The 16603-nt window shown below is 37.0% G+C and overlaps 2 protein-coding genes and 1 long non-coding RNA gene across 3 annotated transcripts in view; 2 read left to right on the plus strand and 1 right to left on the minus strand.

Annotated features, from left to right (window-relative positions):
- The window catches only part of LOC134086228 (NACHT, LRR and PYD domains-containing protein 12-like), a gene marked incomplete in the record, with an annotated part of 983201 nt that overhangs the window by 890046 nt on the left and 76552 nt on the right, over positions 1–16603 (plus strand).
- Positions 1–16603, plus strand: part of LOC134086212 (NACHT, LRR and PYD domains-containing protein 12-like) — a 77509-nt gene that overhangs the window by 56355 nt on the left and 4551 nt on the right. The window lies entirely within an intron of this gene.
- Positions 879–3725, minus strand: LOC134086852 (uncharacterized). Its single transcript, XR_009939771.1, has 3 exons — positions 3302–3725; positions 2108–2238; positions 879–1561 (listed from the first exon to the last, which is right to left on the minus strand). It is a non-coding gene; the product is annotated as an uncharacterized LOC134086852 (long non-coding RNA).

Here is a 16603-nt window from a genome sequence, read left to right on the forward strand (position 1 = left end):
TGTTAATGTGGGAAGCACTAGTTACCTCATTTACATGTTCTCTGTCATTCAAGTCACTCTGGTCTAATGAAGACTGATGTGTTTCAACTTCAGAAAGGTCCAACTTACGCCAACGTCTCTTTTGAGCCTCTGAGCGGCGACCTTTTCTTCCCATGTTTCAAAATGTTATAAGCTTCATAAAGTCTATTGGTCAAGTCTAGTTAAATCTAATATTGGTTGTACAAATTATTGGTATTTCACTGATTACACACTAGCAGATGTACTCACTGTTCCACTCACAGGTCAACTTAATTGTAGTATGTAAAGACAGTTAGATGAGATAAAGTGTTAATAAACTCAATATCAAAACACTAGGCTAGTATTTATTTCAGTGGTTTATTACAATGATTAGTAGGTCTAAAAATGAATTGCCCTTAAGATTATCAGTCATATGCAGAACTTCAGTCTTGCAGCACAGCTCAGGTGTAAAAGTGGATATACAGCAAAGACAACTTTGACAGATAGTATTGAACTAATATATATATATATATATATATATATATATATATATATATTAGACAGGTTATATATTTCACAGTAATACTGTAGTTCTGAATAGTTCACAGGTAGTTATCGTTATGGTCCAGAATCTTAATTTAGTTCAGAGTATGTGCTTTCAAACTTTACACAAAATATTTACTTTAGTTTAATTATTGATTAAATTATGAAATATGGCACTGGAACTGTTAGGTAGAGGGAGCACTTGATGACACCGATGAAGAATGAGAGGGAGCCCTCAAGTTGAAGTCCTCACACACCCCAAGTTCAGCCTTGCAGCACAGCTCAGATGTAAATGTAGGTATGCAACAGCAAAGACAACTTTTGACAGATATTATTCAAATATATAAATGGTTGAGGTTTGTAAAGTTCACAGTAATAGTTCTCTATCCGAATAGTTCACAGGTAATTCTTAGTATGTTTCAGAATCTTTATATAGTTCAGAGTATGTGCTCTCAGAAAGTGGTAAATTACTGTCTGAAATATGTTTGCAGGTACTGTATGTTACAGGATGCTGCTGGTTCACAGTGGGATTCAGAGTGTCAGTATAATTCAAAGTAGTATTCACAGTATTCAGTTTCAAATGAGTATTCAAGTCTGAAAAGAGTAATCAAATCTCAAAGTATTCAAGTCTCAAATAAGTATTCAAATCTCAAAGTATTCAAGTCTCAAAGCAGTAATCAAATCTTAAAGTATTCAAATCTCAAAGTATTCAAGTCTCAAATAAGTATTCAAGTCTCAAAGGAGTAATCAAATCTCAAAGTATTCAAGTCTCAAAGGAGTATTCAGTTAGTTTCAAAGGAATATTTAGTCTGAAAATGGCACAGAGTAGAGTATGTACAGAGTAGAGTATGTGCAGTCAAATATGTTCTCAGGAAGTGTTCGGTTCTTGTCGTAGATATGTTTGCAGGTAGGCGTTAGTGGGTTCTGTTGTATATGAGTGCAGTGCAGGGTGTGCAGACAGACAGGCACAGTGTCACACGTGACAGAGACACCACTCTGGCAGAGCTGGTCTGGAACAAGCCTAAAAGGGAAACAAAAAAGAACACACACACGTTACACACTTCCAAAAATAAGGTACACGGCAACATTGCTGCTTTGCTTGCTCCACAGTGAAAAAGCATTATCGTTTCTATCAATTTCAGCAATAGTAATAATGATGTAGCATGAATTAAGTGAAGTGAGCGAAGAAAACTAATCCAAAATCCAGCACAGCTGTACATTAATGCACATCAGGAGCAGATTGTGTAGGCAGCTGTAGATTACATTGTCTGCCATCATCTTTTAGGTCGGACACATTTGTAGTTGTCAATGCCGATGTGGTAGGCACTTAAGAATATGGAGGGCTGGCCATTCTGACATCAAGACAAGAAACCTGTGAGTCAACTAGTTTAACTAGCTTGCTAGTTCTGTCAGTCACATTGCCTCCATAGGTTACAGTAGATCTATACCAAATTGGTGAGGTAGCTATTTTTCTTAAGTCAATTATAATTTACATGTTTGTGTAAGCAAAAAATGTAAGCAAGCAGCATGGCTAATCTAGCTGTAAAAAATAATTAAAATGACATACCTGAAAAGTCTGCAGCACCGCAAAAGACAGAATGAGTCTTGAGATTATTTTTCTTTGGCAAAAACTGCCACACCACAAGTGGAGGTGGTGATGGAGGATGGTGATTGAGTCTTTAGAAAGACTATTGTTTTCTGTTGTGAATAAAGAAAAATGTGTGAAATTGTGACCACTACTATAACTTTACAATGCAACACAATTACCTAACTTCTCATCTGTGTGATCAAGTAGTATCAATAGCATGACTTGTACTCGGGCCAAGCTTAGAAATAAGTTTGTTTGCTGTAACATCAGAATCAGAAACAAATTGTGCTAGTAGGTTGATAGGCTAGACATTTTTAAATTACAAGTCAACAAGTCTATTTTTTCTTTTTTTTTATGTTTTATCATCCCGTTGTCCATTGCCCGTGTGCCTTATGAAGGTGTCTATGTTGGCAACATCTTGCCTACCTTACATGCTGGCCTAGTCATGTACGTCCTAGTTCAAGTTCAAATTAGTGGAACTTCGACCCCATTGGCGTTGACGTAGTGTTTTTAGCATAAATAAACTAGCAATAAACTAACTTGTTTTCTTGCAGCCTCCGGTACATTAGTCAAATGCAAAATATGGTGTATTTTTTTTTAGAATGTTCGATGTGCTGCCGTGTCTGGTGTAGCCATGTTCCACTATCATCAAATGTCTGAATTCACGAGTACTACCCGACGTCGGACATAATTCATAGACGTTGTTTTTTACAATTCATACATCGAATAAAAGTGATGATAATGGATGGCACACAATAGAGATGTTTAGTTAAAGTAGATAATAGCTAGACAGACAGTTAACGTTAGCAGCTAGCTGTCAAACAAGATTAAAGTTACCTCAGGTAACGTAGCAGGCAATGTTAGCTGCTAGCTCCTAACAGTTTCCAAATAGCAGACTTTGAGTCGGCTATGCTATTACCCAACCAATTGTTGAAAACAATTCGTAGTCTTTGCTTTTGGACAACATATACGTCGACTAAAAGTCACTGTACCTGTACCTCACAAAGTACAGGTCTAGAGGTTAGTAGCCTGGTTAACGAGGTCGTTTGCGTTAGCTCGAAAGTTAACGAAAGCCAGCCGTGTTAGCTATTATCAGACTCATTTAAGATACAAAGAACGCCGTTAAACATCGAACAATACCTTTAGTGTTAACATTAAGCAAACACAACTTACTTTGGAGGTAATATGAAGAGTCACAGCAACTTCTGGTCGGAGTCCTTGAAGGCACAGTAGCGACGACACCACTCAGTAGCAAGACGAATGAAGTGTAGTCAGCGAGTAGCTTCTAGCAGGTCGAAGACGAAGTGAATAACTTAGGTTTCATCAGGTCCCTGCACAGGTGTATTAATCAAGCACCATGCAGTCTGCATTGATAATCAAGGTGCTTGATTTTATAAGAGAGACACTGATACAGCTCTCTGAGAGTAGTTGATCAATTTAACTGGCTAGTCTTAAGAGAGCCAGACTGTGCTTAAAGCCTGAGACAGTAAATCATTTAAAAGTTGAATGTAGACTCTAATTAATGTTGATAGACAGAGAGTTTAATGGATGTTGATAGACAGTTTAATGGGTGGATGAGTGAATGGTCTGAAGAAGATGAATGGATAGAAAGTTGGATGGAATGTGCCTTATATTCTTGTTGAATGGAGAGACACAGCTCTCTACTGAGAGTAGTGGATACAGATACAGGTGTAATCAATTTAACTGGCTAGTCTTAAGATAGCCAGAGTGTGTGCTTAAAGCCTGAGACAGAGTAGATTGTTTAAAAGTTGAATGTAGATTGTCTAATTGATGTTGATAGGCAGACTGTTTAGAATGGGTGGATGAGTGAATGGTTTGAAGAAGATGAATGGATAGAAAGTTGGATGGACTTAGGAAGACTTATGTTGATACAGTTGATACAGGGGAACAGAAAATGTAGTCTCAAGAGAGCCAGTGTGCCTGAGAGAGAGAGAGAGCTGCTGCACCTGGACTGGCCACCTGGCGTAACATTCTAATTGCTGCCGTGATGTCATAATGAGCAATGTTAAGTCTATGGGAAAGTTTTTAATAGTTTTTAATTTATAGTTTAAAAAGTATAAAAGTTACAAAGTTGAAAAAAACATTGCACAGGTCTCCTTAGTAAGACCTACGTAGCAAAGTTTGAATCAAGTTTCTACGTTAAACGGTTCAAGCTGAATTGCGAGCGTTAGAAGAAGTTGGAATAATAAGAAACCTAGGAAGAACAGTACAGTGCATTTTCATGCACTGTAATAACTAGAAAAGCATTTCCTGAAGGAAATACCAGTGCATGGAAAGTCATTGCAAGGATTATGCTAGGGTACTTAAAGTGATTATTAAGGTGTTGCTAGGCTAAATAAAGTGGTTACTATTCTATAAAAGGTGGTTAGTAGGTTGGTTGCTAGGGAAATCACATTGGTTGCTAGGGAAATCATGTCGGTTGCTAAGGTGGTTGCCAGGGTGTCATTATGGAAGTGGTTGCTAGGTTGTTGCTAAGTTATTATAGTGGTTGCTTTGCTATAAAAAGTGTTATTTTAAATAATAGTTTTGAAAAGTTATCAAAATTGGGAGAAATAGAGAGAGTGATAGAGAAAGTGAGAGGAAGTGAAGAAAAAGAAGTGAAAGAAAGTGGAGATGATAAGTGAGCTATCCAGTTCAATGGAGAGACACACAGAGAAGAAGTTCCAATAGAAGTTGCTGAAGTCAGTGAGAGAACACTGGCAAAGTTGATTCCATTCTATTTCTTTAAAAGCTAATTATGATGTCACAAAGCCAATGTTAAGTCTATGGCAAAATTAAGTTTAGTTTTTATTTAGTATCTCAAAAAGTAAAAGTCGTAAAAGTATGAAAAGTAATAGGCCGAAAATTTGATGCAAGAGCTACGTGACAAAGTTTGAACCAAGTTCCTATGATAAGTGGTTCAAGTCAAATTAGGGCCTGGAAGAATAATAATAATAACTAGAAAAGCATTTCCTGAAGGAAATACCAGTGCATGGAAAGTCATTGCAAGGATTATGCTAGGGTACTTAAAGTGATTACTAAGGTGTTGCTAGGCTAATTAAAGTGGTTACTATTCCATAAAAAGTGGTTACTAGGTTGGTTGCTAGGGAAATCACGTTGGTTGCTAAGGTGGTTGCCAGGGTGTCATTATGGAAGTGGTTGCTAGGTTGTTACTAAGTAATTTTAGTGGTTGCTTTGCTATAAAAAGTGTTATTTTAAATATAGTTTTGAAAAGTTATCAAAATTGGGAGAAATAGAGAGAGTGATAGAGAAAGTGAGAGGAAGTGAAGAAAAAGAAGTGAAAGAAAGTGGGGATGACTAGTGAGCTATCCAGTTCAATGGAGAGACACACAGAGAAGAAGTTCCATTGAAGTTGCTGAAGTCAGTGAGAGAACACTGGCAAAGTTGATTCCATTCTATTTCTTTAAAAGCTAATTATGATGTCACAAAGCCAATGTAAAGTCTATGGCAAAATTAAGTTTAGTTTTTATTTAATATTTCAAAAAGTGAAAGTCGTAGAAATATGAAAAGTAATAGGCCGAAAATTTGATGCAAGAGCTACGTGACAAAGTTTGAACCAAGTTCCTACGATAAGCGGTTAGAGTCAAATTAGGGCCTGGAAGAATAATAATAAAAATAAAAATAATAACTAGAAATGCAATTCCAAGGAATTACCAGTGCATGAAAATGCAAAAATAGATAGATAATGTAGATATGGTTACTAAGGTGTAGCTAGGGTAAACATGGTGGTTGCATAGTTTACAGAGAGTTGATAGTGTGAAGGTAGACAGTTTAAAGCTGAAACATTCCCAGTTCTAACTTAACTAATGATTACTATTCATGTTAAAATGTTAACTATGGTAACAATGATAACCAGGTTGATTGGTTAACTTAGCTACTGATTTCATGCAGTAATGGTAAAAATGTTAACTATGCTAACTATGCTCACAGTGTTAACCAGGTTGATTAGCTAACTTAGCTAATGATTTCTAGCAGTTATGCTAAACATGCTAACTATGCTAGCAATGCTAACTATGGTAACAATGCTAACTTAAACTAACAATGCTAACCAGGTTGATTAGCTAACTTAACTGATGATTTCTAGCAATAATGCTAAAAATGCTAACAATGCTAAAATTGCTAACAATGCTAACCAGGTTGATTAGCTAACTTAGCTGATGTTTTTTGCAGTTATGCTAAAAATGCTAACTATGTTAACTATGCTAACCATGCTAACTTGCTAGTGAGGACTTTTATTTTGAAACATTTGTTGCTAGGGTATCCATGGTGGCCACTATCAGGAAACAAGAAGTTACTGCAGTATAATCATGTTGGTTGCTATGGAAACGGTCATAAACACTTAATTTTAATGGTTGATATATTGGTTGCTAGGTACATGGAGTTTTCGTGTAGTTGACTGGAGGCATAGTTCTAGTTGATAACTGACAGTTGGAATGGTTGAACAGTTAAATAGTTGAGTAGTTACAATGGTTAAATGATTTAATAGTGTATTATTGCAGTGAGGACCTTTATTTTGAAACAGTTGTGGACAACGGAAGTAGTGAAACAGGATCTGTAGTCTTAATGAGATTGTATGCTTAAAGCCTGAGACAGAAGGTGCCTCTCATATGTGACCATTCAAAGCGAAATCAGTCGTTTTGCGCACGACGTTATTTTGAGAAAATCAACAATAACAAACTTTCGGGTTAAAATGTTGAATTTCACGTTTTCGCATAATTTGACTATACAGTCTACAGTTTCATATCGTGAACGCATTTCACGGAAAAACAAAACGTTTTGACTGTGGCAGGATTCAACACATCTGCTGTCATTGTGCACGCGCCGCTTAAAAAGTTGATTTCTCCTCTTCTGGCATATCATGACAGGATGTCAACTTTGGATGCGTTTATCTTAGCGATAGTTTGTGTAATACCCTTGATATATCGTTGGAAAGCTTAGTTTATGGCCGTTCACCTGAGCACAGTAACTTAATTCAGTAATTTTTACCGAAACGACTGGTTCCGCTTTACAGGGTCACATATAGTGTTTACGCGTCCTCTCTCGCTCCTCGATCCTCACTGATCTTTCTTTATGTAGATCATTGAGGATCGAGGAGCGAGGGAGGGCATATAAACGCTGCTTGAGAGGCACCCACAGTAAATACTTTAAAAGTTGTATGTAGATAGTCTAATTAATGTTGATAGATAGAATGTTTAATGGATGTTGATAGGCATATTGTTTGATAGATATTGATTGACAGTTTAATGGGTGGATGAGTGAATGGTCTGAAGAAGATGAATGGATAGAAGGTTGGATGGAATGTGCCTTATATTCTTGTTAAGAGAGACGCTGATACAGCTCTCTGAGAGTTGTTGATACAGGTGTAATCAATTTAACTGGCTAGTCTTAAGAGAGCCAGAGTGTACGCTTAAAGCCTGAGACAGAGTAAATCATTTAAAAGTTGAATGTAGCTAGTCTAATTAATGTTGATAGACAGAGAGTTTAATGGATGTTGATAAACAGTTTAATGGGTGGATGAGTGAATGGTCTGAAGAAGATGAATGGATAGAAAGTTGGATGGAATGTGCCTTATATTCTTGTAGAATGGAGAGACACAGCTCTCTACTGAGAGAGTAGTGGATACAGATACAGGTGTAATCAATTTAACTGGCTAGTCTTAAGAGAGCCAGGCCTGAGACAGAGTAGATTGTTTCAAAGTTGAATGTAGATCGTCTAATTGATGTTGATAGGCAAACTGTTTAGAATGGGTGGATGAGTGAATGGTTTGAAGAAGATGAATGGATAGAAAGTTGGATGGAATTAGGAAGACTTATGTTGATACCGTTGATACAGGGGAACAGAAAATGTAGTCTCAAGAGCCTGAGAGAGAGAGAGAGAGAGAGAGAGCTGCTGCACCTGGACTGGCCACCTGGCGTAACATTCTAATTGCTGCCGTGATGTCATAATGAGCAATGTTAAGTCTATGGGGAAATGTTTAATAGTTTTTAATTTACAGTTTAAAAAGTATAAAAGTTACAAAGTTGAAAAATATATTGCACAGGTCTCCTTAGTAAGACCTACGTAACAAAGTTTGAATCAAGTTTCTACGTTAAACGGTTCAAGCTGAATTGCGAGCGTTAGAAGAAGTTGGAATAATAAGAAACCTAGGAAGAACAGTACAGTGCATTTTCATGCACTGTAACTAGAAATGCAATTCCAAGGAATTACCAGTGCATGAAATGCAAAAATAGATAGATAATGTAGATATGGTTACTAAGGTGTAGCTAGGGTAAACATGGTGGTTGCATAGTTTACAGAGAGTTGATAGTGTGAAGGTAGACAGTTTAAAGCTGAAACATTCCAGTTCTAACTTAACTAATGATTTCTATTCATGTTAAAATGTTAACTATGGTAACAATGATAACCAGGTTGATTGGTTAACTTAGCTACTGATTTGATGCAGTAATGGTAAAAATGTTAACTATGTTAACTATGCTCACCAGGTTGATTCGCTAACTTAGCTAATGATTTCAAGCAGTTGTGCTAAAATTGCTAACTATGCTAGCAATGCTAACTATGGTAACAATGCTAACTTAAACTAACAATGCTGACCAGGTTGATTAGCTAACTTAACTGATGATTTCTAGCAATAATGTTAAAAATGCTAACTATGCTAACAATGCTAAAATTGCTAACAATGCTAACCAGGTTGATTAGCTGACTTAGTTGATGTTTTTTGCAGTTATGCTAAAAATGTTAACTATGCTAACAATGCTAACTAGCTAACTTGCTAGTGAGGACTTTTATTTTGAAACATTTGTTGCTAGGGTATCCATGGTGGCCACTATCAGGAAACAAGAAGTTACTGCAGTATAATCATGTTGGTTGCTATGGAAACGGTCATAAACGTTTAATTTTAATGGTTGGTATGTTGGTTGCTAGGTACATGGAGGTTTCGTGTAGTTGACTGGAGGCATAGTGGATGATAACTGACAGTTGGAATGGTTGAACAGTTCAATACTTGAGTAGTTTCAGTGGTTAAATGATTTAATAATGTATTATTGCAGTGAGGACCTTTATTTTGAAACAGTTGTGGACAGAGGAAGTAGTGAAACAGGATCTGTAGTCTTAATGAGATTGTATGTTTAAAGCCTGAGACAGAAGGTGCCTCTCATATAGCGTTTACGCGTCCTCTCTCGCTCCTCGATCCTCACTGATCTACATAAAGAATGATGGAGCGGCAACAATGGGATAGTCTAGCCCTTCTTCTATCTTTCTTTACGTAGATCATTGAGGATCGAGGAGCGAGGGAGGACATATAAACGCTGCTTGAGAGGGACCCACAGTAAATACTTTAAAAGTTGTATGTAGATAGTCTAATTAATGTTGATAGACAGAATGTTTAATGGATGTTGATAGGCAGATTGTTTAATAGATATTGATTGACAGTTTAATGGGTGGATGAGTGAATGGTCTGAAGAAGATGAATGGATAGAAGGTTGGATGGAATGTGCCTTATATTCTTGTTAAGAGAGACACTGATACAGCTCTCTGAGAGTAGTTGATACAGGTGTAATCAATTTAACTGGCTAGTCTGAGACAGAGTAAATAATTTAAAAGTTGAATGTAGATAGTCTAATTAATGTTGATAGACAGAGAGTTTAATGGATGTTGATAGACAGATTGTTTAATAGATGTTGATAGACAGTTTAATGGGTGGATGAGTGAATGGTCTGAAGAAGATGAATGGATAGAATGTTGGATGGAATGTGCCTTATATTCTTGTAGAATGGAGAGACACAGCTCTCTACTGAGAGTAGTGGATACAGATACAGGTGTAATCAATTTAACTGGCTAGTCTTAAGAGAGCCAGCCTGAGACAGAGTAGATTGTTTAAAAGTTGAATGTAGAGCGTCTTATTGATGTTGATAGGCAGACTGTTTAGAATGGGTGGATGAGTGAATGGTTTGAAGAAGATGAATGGATATAAAGTTGGATGGAATTGGGAGAACTTATTTTGATACTGTTGTGCGCAGAGGATACAGGGGAACAGAATATGTAGTCTTCAGAGAGATTGTATGGTTAAAGCCAGAGAAACTGACAGTTGGTGCCCAGGTGGCCGGCCACCTGGCCTAAGATTCTAATTGCTGCCGTGATGTCACAATGAGCAATGTTAAGTCTATGGGGAAATAGCTCAATGTTAAATCTATGGGGAAATCGTTTTTTAATTCATAGTTTAAAAAGTATAAAAGTTAAAAAGTTGAAAAATACAAAGCAGACATGGCATGAGCAAGACCTACGCAACAACGTTTGAATGAAGTTTCTACGTTAAACGGTTCAAGCTGAATTGCGTGCGTTAGAAGTAGTGGAATAATAACTAGAAATGCAATTCCAAGGAATTACCAGTGCATGAAAATGCAAAAATAGATAGATAATGTAGATATGGTTACTAAGGTGTAGCTAGGGTAAACATGGTGGTTGCATAATTTACAGAGAGTTGATAGTGTGAAGGTAGACAGTTTAAAGATGAAACATTCCAGTTCTAACTTAACTAATGATTTCTATTCATGTTAAAATGTTGATTAGCTAACTTAGCTAATGATTTCTAGCAGTTACGCTAAAAATGCTTATTATGCTAGCAATGCTAACTTTACTAACAATGCTAACCAGGTTGATTAGCTAACTTAACCGATGATTTCTAGCAGTAATGCTAAAAATGATAACTATGCTAAATTTGCTAACAATGCTAACCAGGTTGATTAGCTAACTTAGTTGATGATTTTTTGCAGTTATGCTAAAAATGCTAACTATGCTAACTATGCTAACCATGCTAACTTGCTAGTGAGGACTTTTATTTTGAAACATTTGTTGCTTGGATATCCATGGTGGCCACTATCAGGAAACAAGAAGTTACTGCTGTATAATCATGTTGGTTGCTATGGAAACGGTCATAAACACTTAATTTTAATGGTTGCTATGTTGGTTGCTAGGTACATGGAGGTTTCATGTAGTTGACTGGAGGCATAGTGGATGAAAACTGACAGTTGGAATGGTTGAACAGTTCAATAGTTGAGTAGTTTCAATGGTTAAATGATTTAATAGTGTATTATTGCAGTGAGGACCTTTATTTTGAAACAGTTGTGGACAGAGGAAGTAGTGAAACAGGATCTGTAGTCTTAATGAGATTGTATGCTTAAAGCCTGAGACAGAAGGTGCCTCTCATAGCGTTTACGCGTCCTCTCTCGCTCCTCACTGATCTACATAAAGAATGATGGAGCGGCAACAATGGGATAGTCTAGCCCAGGGGTCGGCAACCTGCGGCTCCAGAGCCGCATGCGGCTCTTTAGCGCCACCCTGGTGGCTCCCTGGGGCGTCTTCAAAAATGTATGAAAATAAATGGGGGGATTTTTGTTTGTTTGTTTTAATATGGTTTCTGTATGAGGACAAATATTCTTAACGTTTTCCAATGTTGTAAAAATGTGCATAATAAATATTAAAGTTCAACATTTCTGTCAACGAAGATTTGATAGCCTGCGGCGCCGTACCAGGCAGGTGGCTGTAAACCTATGGTTGTAAACAAACCGGCGGGTGTGTCAGCATGGGCCATGTCATGGATGTAAGACCGTGAGAAAGAGGAAGAAAGATAGCCGATGAGATCAGAGAATTTAAGGCAGAATGGACCGAATCATTTGTTTTCATTGCCATTGCGGAAGGATTGCCTGCATGTTTGCTTTGTAATGAGAAGTTGGCGAACAAGAAAAAGAGAAAGACATTTAGAAAGACATTCTTAATCCAGTTGGGACTAAGAGAAAAAGTGCGATTGCAGTAGCCTACTTCTGGAGAAATTTTGTTGCAACCTGAGAGATATTAAAACGTGGAAAACAACGGTTCACGGATGGTGATTACACGAAGTTGAACTTAAAGCACCATATAGGCTATAGCGGAGTAGTCACGTGGTGTGTCATTCTCTCCGAGATGCGCTGCAGGGAAAACATGAAAGCTCATTATGTAGCCTCATTGTAGCCTACTTAGTCATTTTGATAGTAGGCTAATATAGATAGGCTAATAAACACTTACAGCCTGTGTTGCCGTCATATAAGGCTTACATAAGGCTTTTCAGTTTTTGCGGCTCCAGACAGATTTGTTTTTTGTTTTTTTGGTCCAAAATGGCTCTTTGAACATTTTGGGTTGCCGACCCCTGGTCTAGCCCTTCTTCTATCTTTCTTTATGTAGATCATTGAGGATCAAGGAGCGAGGGAGGACATATAAACGCTGCTTGAGAGGGACCCACAGTAAATACTTTAAAAGTTGTATGTAGATAGTCTAATTAATGTTGATAGATAGAATGTTTAATGGATGTTGATAGGCAGATTGTTTAATAGATATTGATTGACAGTTTAATGGGTGGATGAGTGAATGGTCTGAAGAAGATGAATGGATAGAAGGTTGGATGGAATGTGCCTTATATTCTTGTTAAGAGAGACACTGATACAGCTCTCTGAGAGTAGTTGACACAGGTGTAATCAATTTAACTGGCTAGTCTTAAGAGAGCCAGAATACTCTTAAAGCCTGAGACAGAGTAAATAATTTAAAAGTTGAATGTAGATAGTCTAATTAATGTTGATAGACAGAGAGTTTAATGGATGTTGATAGACAGATTGTTTAATAGATGTTGATAGACAGTTTAATGGGTGGATGAGTGAATGGTCTGAAGAAGATGAATGGATAGAATGTTGGATGGAATGTGCCTTATATTGTTGTAGAATGGAGAGACACAGCTCTCTACTGAGAGTAGTGGATACAGATACAGGTGTAATCAATTTAACTGGCTAGTCTTAAGATCCCGAGTGTATCCTTAAAGCCTGAGACAGAGTAGATTGTTTAAAAGTTGAATGTAGATCGTCTAATTGATGTTGATAGGCAGACTGTTTAGAATGGGTGGATGAGTGAATGGTTTGAAGAAGATGAATGGATAGAAAGTTGGATGGAATTAGGAAGACTTATGTTGATACAGGGGAACAGAAAATGTAGTCTCAAGAGAACCAGTGTATGTAGCCTGAGAGAGAGAGAGAGCTGCTGCACCTGGACTGGCCACCTGGCGTAACATTCTAATTGCTGCCGTGATGTCATAATGAGCAATGTTAAGTCTATGGGGAAATTTTTAATAGTTTTTAATTCATAGTTTAAAAAGTATAAAAGTTACAAAGTTGAAAAATATATTCCACAGGTCTCCTAAGTAAGACCTACGTAGCAAAGTTTGAATCAAGTTTCTACGTTAAACGGTTCAAGCTGAATTGCGAGCGTTAGAAGAAGAAGTGGAATAATAATAACTAGAAATGCAATTCCAAGGAATTACCAGTGCATGAAAATGCAAAAATAGATAGATAATGTAGATATGGTTACTAAGGTGTAGCTAGGGTAAACATGGTGGTTGCATAGTTTACAGAGAGTTGATAGTGTGAAGGTAGACAGTTTAAAGCTGAAACATTCCCAGTTCTAACTTAACTAATGATTACTATTCATGTTAAAATGTTAACTATGGTAACAATGATAACCAGGTTGATTGGTTAACTTAGCTACTGATTTCATGCAGTAATGGTAAAAATGTTAACTATGCTAACTATGCTCACAGTGTTAACCAGGTTGATTAGCTAACTTAGCTAATGATTTCTAGCAGTTATGCTAAACATGCTAACTATGTTAGCAATGCTAACTATGGTAACAATGCTAACTTAAACTAACAATGCTAACCAGGTTGATTAGCTAACTTAACTGATGATTTCTAGCAATAATGCTAAAAATGCTAACAATGCTAAAATTGCTAACAATGCTAACCAGGTTGATTAGCTAACTTAGTTGATGTTTTTTGCAGTTATGCTAAAAATGCTAACTATGTTAACTATGCTAACCATGCTAACTTGCTGAGGACTTTTATTTTGAAACATTTGTTGCTAGGGTATCCATGGTGGCCACTATCAGGAAACAAGAAGTTACTGCAGTATAATCATGTTGGTTGCTATGGAAACGGTCATAAACACTTAATTTTAATGGTTGATATATTGGTTGCTAGGTACATGGAGTTTTCGTGTAGTTGACTGGAGGCATAGTTCTAGTTGATAACTGACAGTTGGAATGGTTGAACAGTTAAATAGTTGAGTAGTTACAATGGTTAAATGATTTAATAGTGTATTATTGCAGTGAGGACCTTTATTTTGAAACAGTTGTGGACAAAGGAAGTAGTGAAACAGGATCTGTAGTCTTAATGAGATTGTATGCTTAAAGCCTGAGACAGAAGGTGCCTCTCATATAGTGTTTACGCGTCCTCTCTCGCTCCTCGATCCTCACTGATCTTTCTTTATGTAGATCATTGAGGATCGAGGAGCGAGGGAGGGCATATAAACGCTGCTTGAGAGGCACCCACAGTAAATACTTTAAACGTTGTATGTAGATAGTCTAATTAATGTTGATAGATAGAATGTTTAATGGATGTTGATAGGCAGATTGTTTAATAGATATTGATTGACAGTTTAATGGGTGGATGAGTGAATGGTCTGAAGAAGATGAATGGATAGAAGGTTGGATGGAATGTGCCTTATATTCTTGTTAAGAGAGACGCTGATACAGCTCTCTGAGAGTTGTTGATACAGGTGTAATCAATTTAACTGGCTAGTCTTAAGAGAGCCAGAGTGTACGCTTAAAGCCTGAGACAGAGTAAATCATTTAAAAGTTGAATGTAGCTAGTCTAATTAATGTTGATAGACAGAGAGTTTAATGGATGTTGATAAACAGTTTAATGGGTGGATGAGTGAATGGTCTGAAGAAGATGAATGGATAGAAAGTTGGATGGAATGTGCCTTATATTCTTGTAGAATGGAGAGACACAGCTCTCTACTGAGAGAGTAGTGGATACAGATACAGGTGTAATCAATTTAACTGGCTAGTCTTAAGAGAGCCAGGCCTGAGACAGAGTAGATTGTTTCAAAGTTGAATGTAGATCGTCTAATTGATGTTGATAGGCAAACTGTTTAGAATGGGTGGATGAGTGAATGGTTTGAAGAAGATGAATGGATAGAAAGTTGGATGGAATTAGGAAGACTTATGTTGATACCGTTGATACAGGGGAACAGAAAATGTAGTCTCAAGAGAGCCAGTTTAAAGCCTGAGAGAGAGAGAGAGAGAGAGAGAGAGAGAGAGCTGCTGCACCTGGACTGGCCACCTGGCGTAACATTCTAATTGCTGCCGTGATGTCATAATGAGCAATGTTAAGTCTATGGGGAAATGTTTAATAGTTTTTAATTTACAGTTTAAAAAGTATAAAAGTTACAAAGTTGAAAAATATATTGCACAGGTCTCCTTAGTAAGACCTACGTAACAAAGTTTGAATCAAGTTTCTACGTTAAACGGTTCAAGCTGAATTGCGAGCGTTAGAAGAAGTTGGAATAATAAGAAACCTAGGAAGAACAGTACAGTGCATTTTCATGCACTGTAATAAGAAACCTAGGAAGAACAATATAGTGCATTTTCATGCACTATAATAAGAATACTTTGGAAGAACAGTATAGTGCATTTTCATGCACTATAAAAAGAAAAAGCCTAGGAATAACAATACAGTGCATTTCCATGCACTGTAATAAAAAGAAAAAACGAAGGAATATCAATACAGTGCATTTCCATGCACTGTAATAATAATAATAAAAAGAAAAAGCCTAGGAATAACAATACAGTGCATTTCCATGCACTGTAATAAAAAGAAAAAACGAAGGAATATCAATACAGTGCATTTCCATGCACTGTAATAAAAAGAAAAAACGAAGGAATATCAATACAGTGCATTTCCATGCACTGTAATAAGAAGCGACCGGATTTCAATAGAGGGGATGCATCCCCTCTAATTAAGAAGAGAATGATCTATGTCAATTAGGCCTACCAAGTCTGTATAACGATAACTTGTATGGGCAACCTAAGCATGAGTTAGGCCTAGATAGTTAACGTCATCTTTTGTAGCCTATGCAGCTAATAAACATAGCGTAAGCGTTTTTTTTTTTTTTTTAAACTTATCTTTTCCATTTGATTCACTCCCAAGGCAGGACATCTCCTTCTTGGCCATAACCGTTAGATTTTCTAACTTTGTTGTAGCCTACTTCGTGTAGCTAGCCACCACCTCACCACCGTACATCTTGCACTTTTGCGGCGATTTCCTCCCAATTTCTTTGTTTTACCATTATATGTGAGCCAAATTTGCTTTTCAATATAGTTTTTCATTTGTTGTATTCCTCTAGCAGGATTATTTTTTCGTCCTCTGGCCAATTTGGCTTCATTGCCTTCTTTTATTGAGTCTATATCAGTACAATACAGACTGTCTGCAACGGTAGACGGTGGTCGATTGTTTACTTCCTGCCCTCCATCTCAAATCGTCCCGCCGTGGCGCGTCATAATAATCACGTGATTGAAACCAAGCTGTTGCAGTAGTACAAG

The sequence above is a fragment of the Sardina pilchardus genome, chromosome 1, assembly GCF_963854185.1.
Source record: "Sardina pilchardus chromosome 1, fSarPil1.1, whole genome shotgun sequence".
NCBI classification, from domain to species: Eukaryota; Metazoa; Chordata; class Actinopteri; order Clupeiformes; family Clupeidae; genus Sardina; species Sardina pilchardus.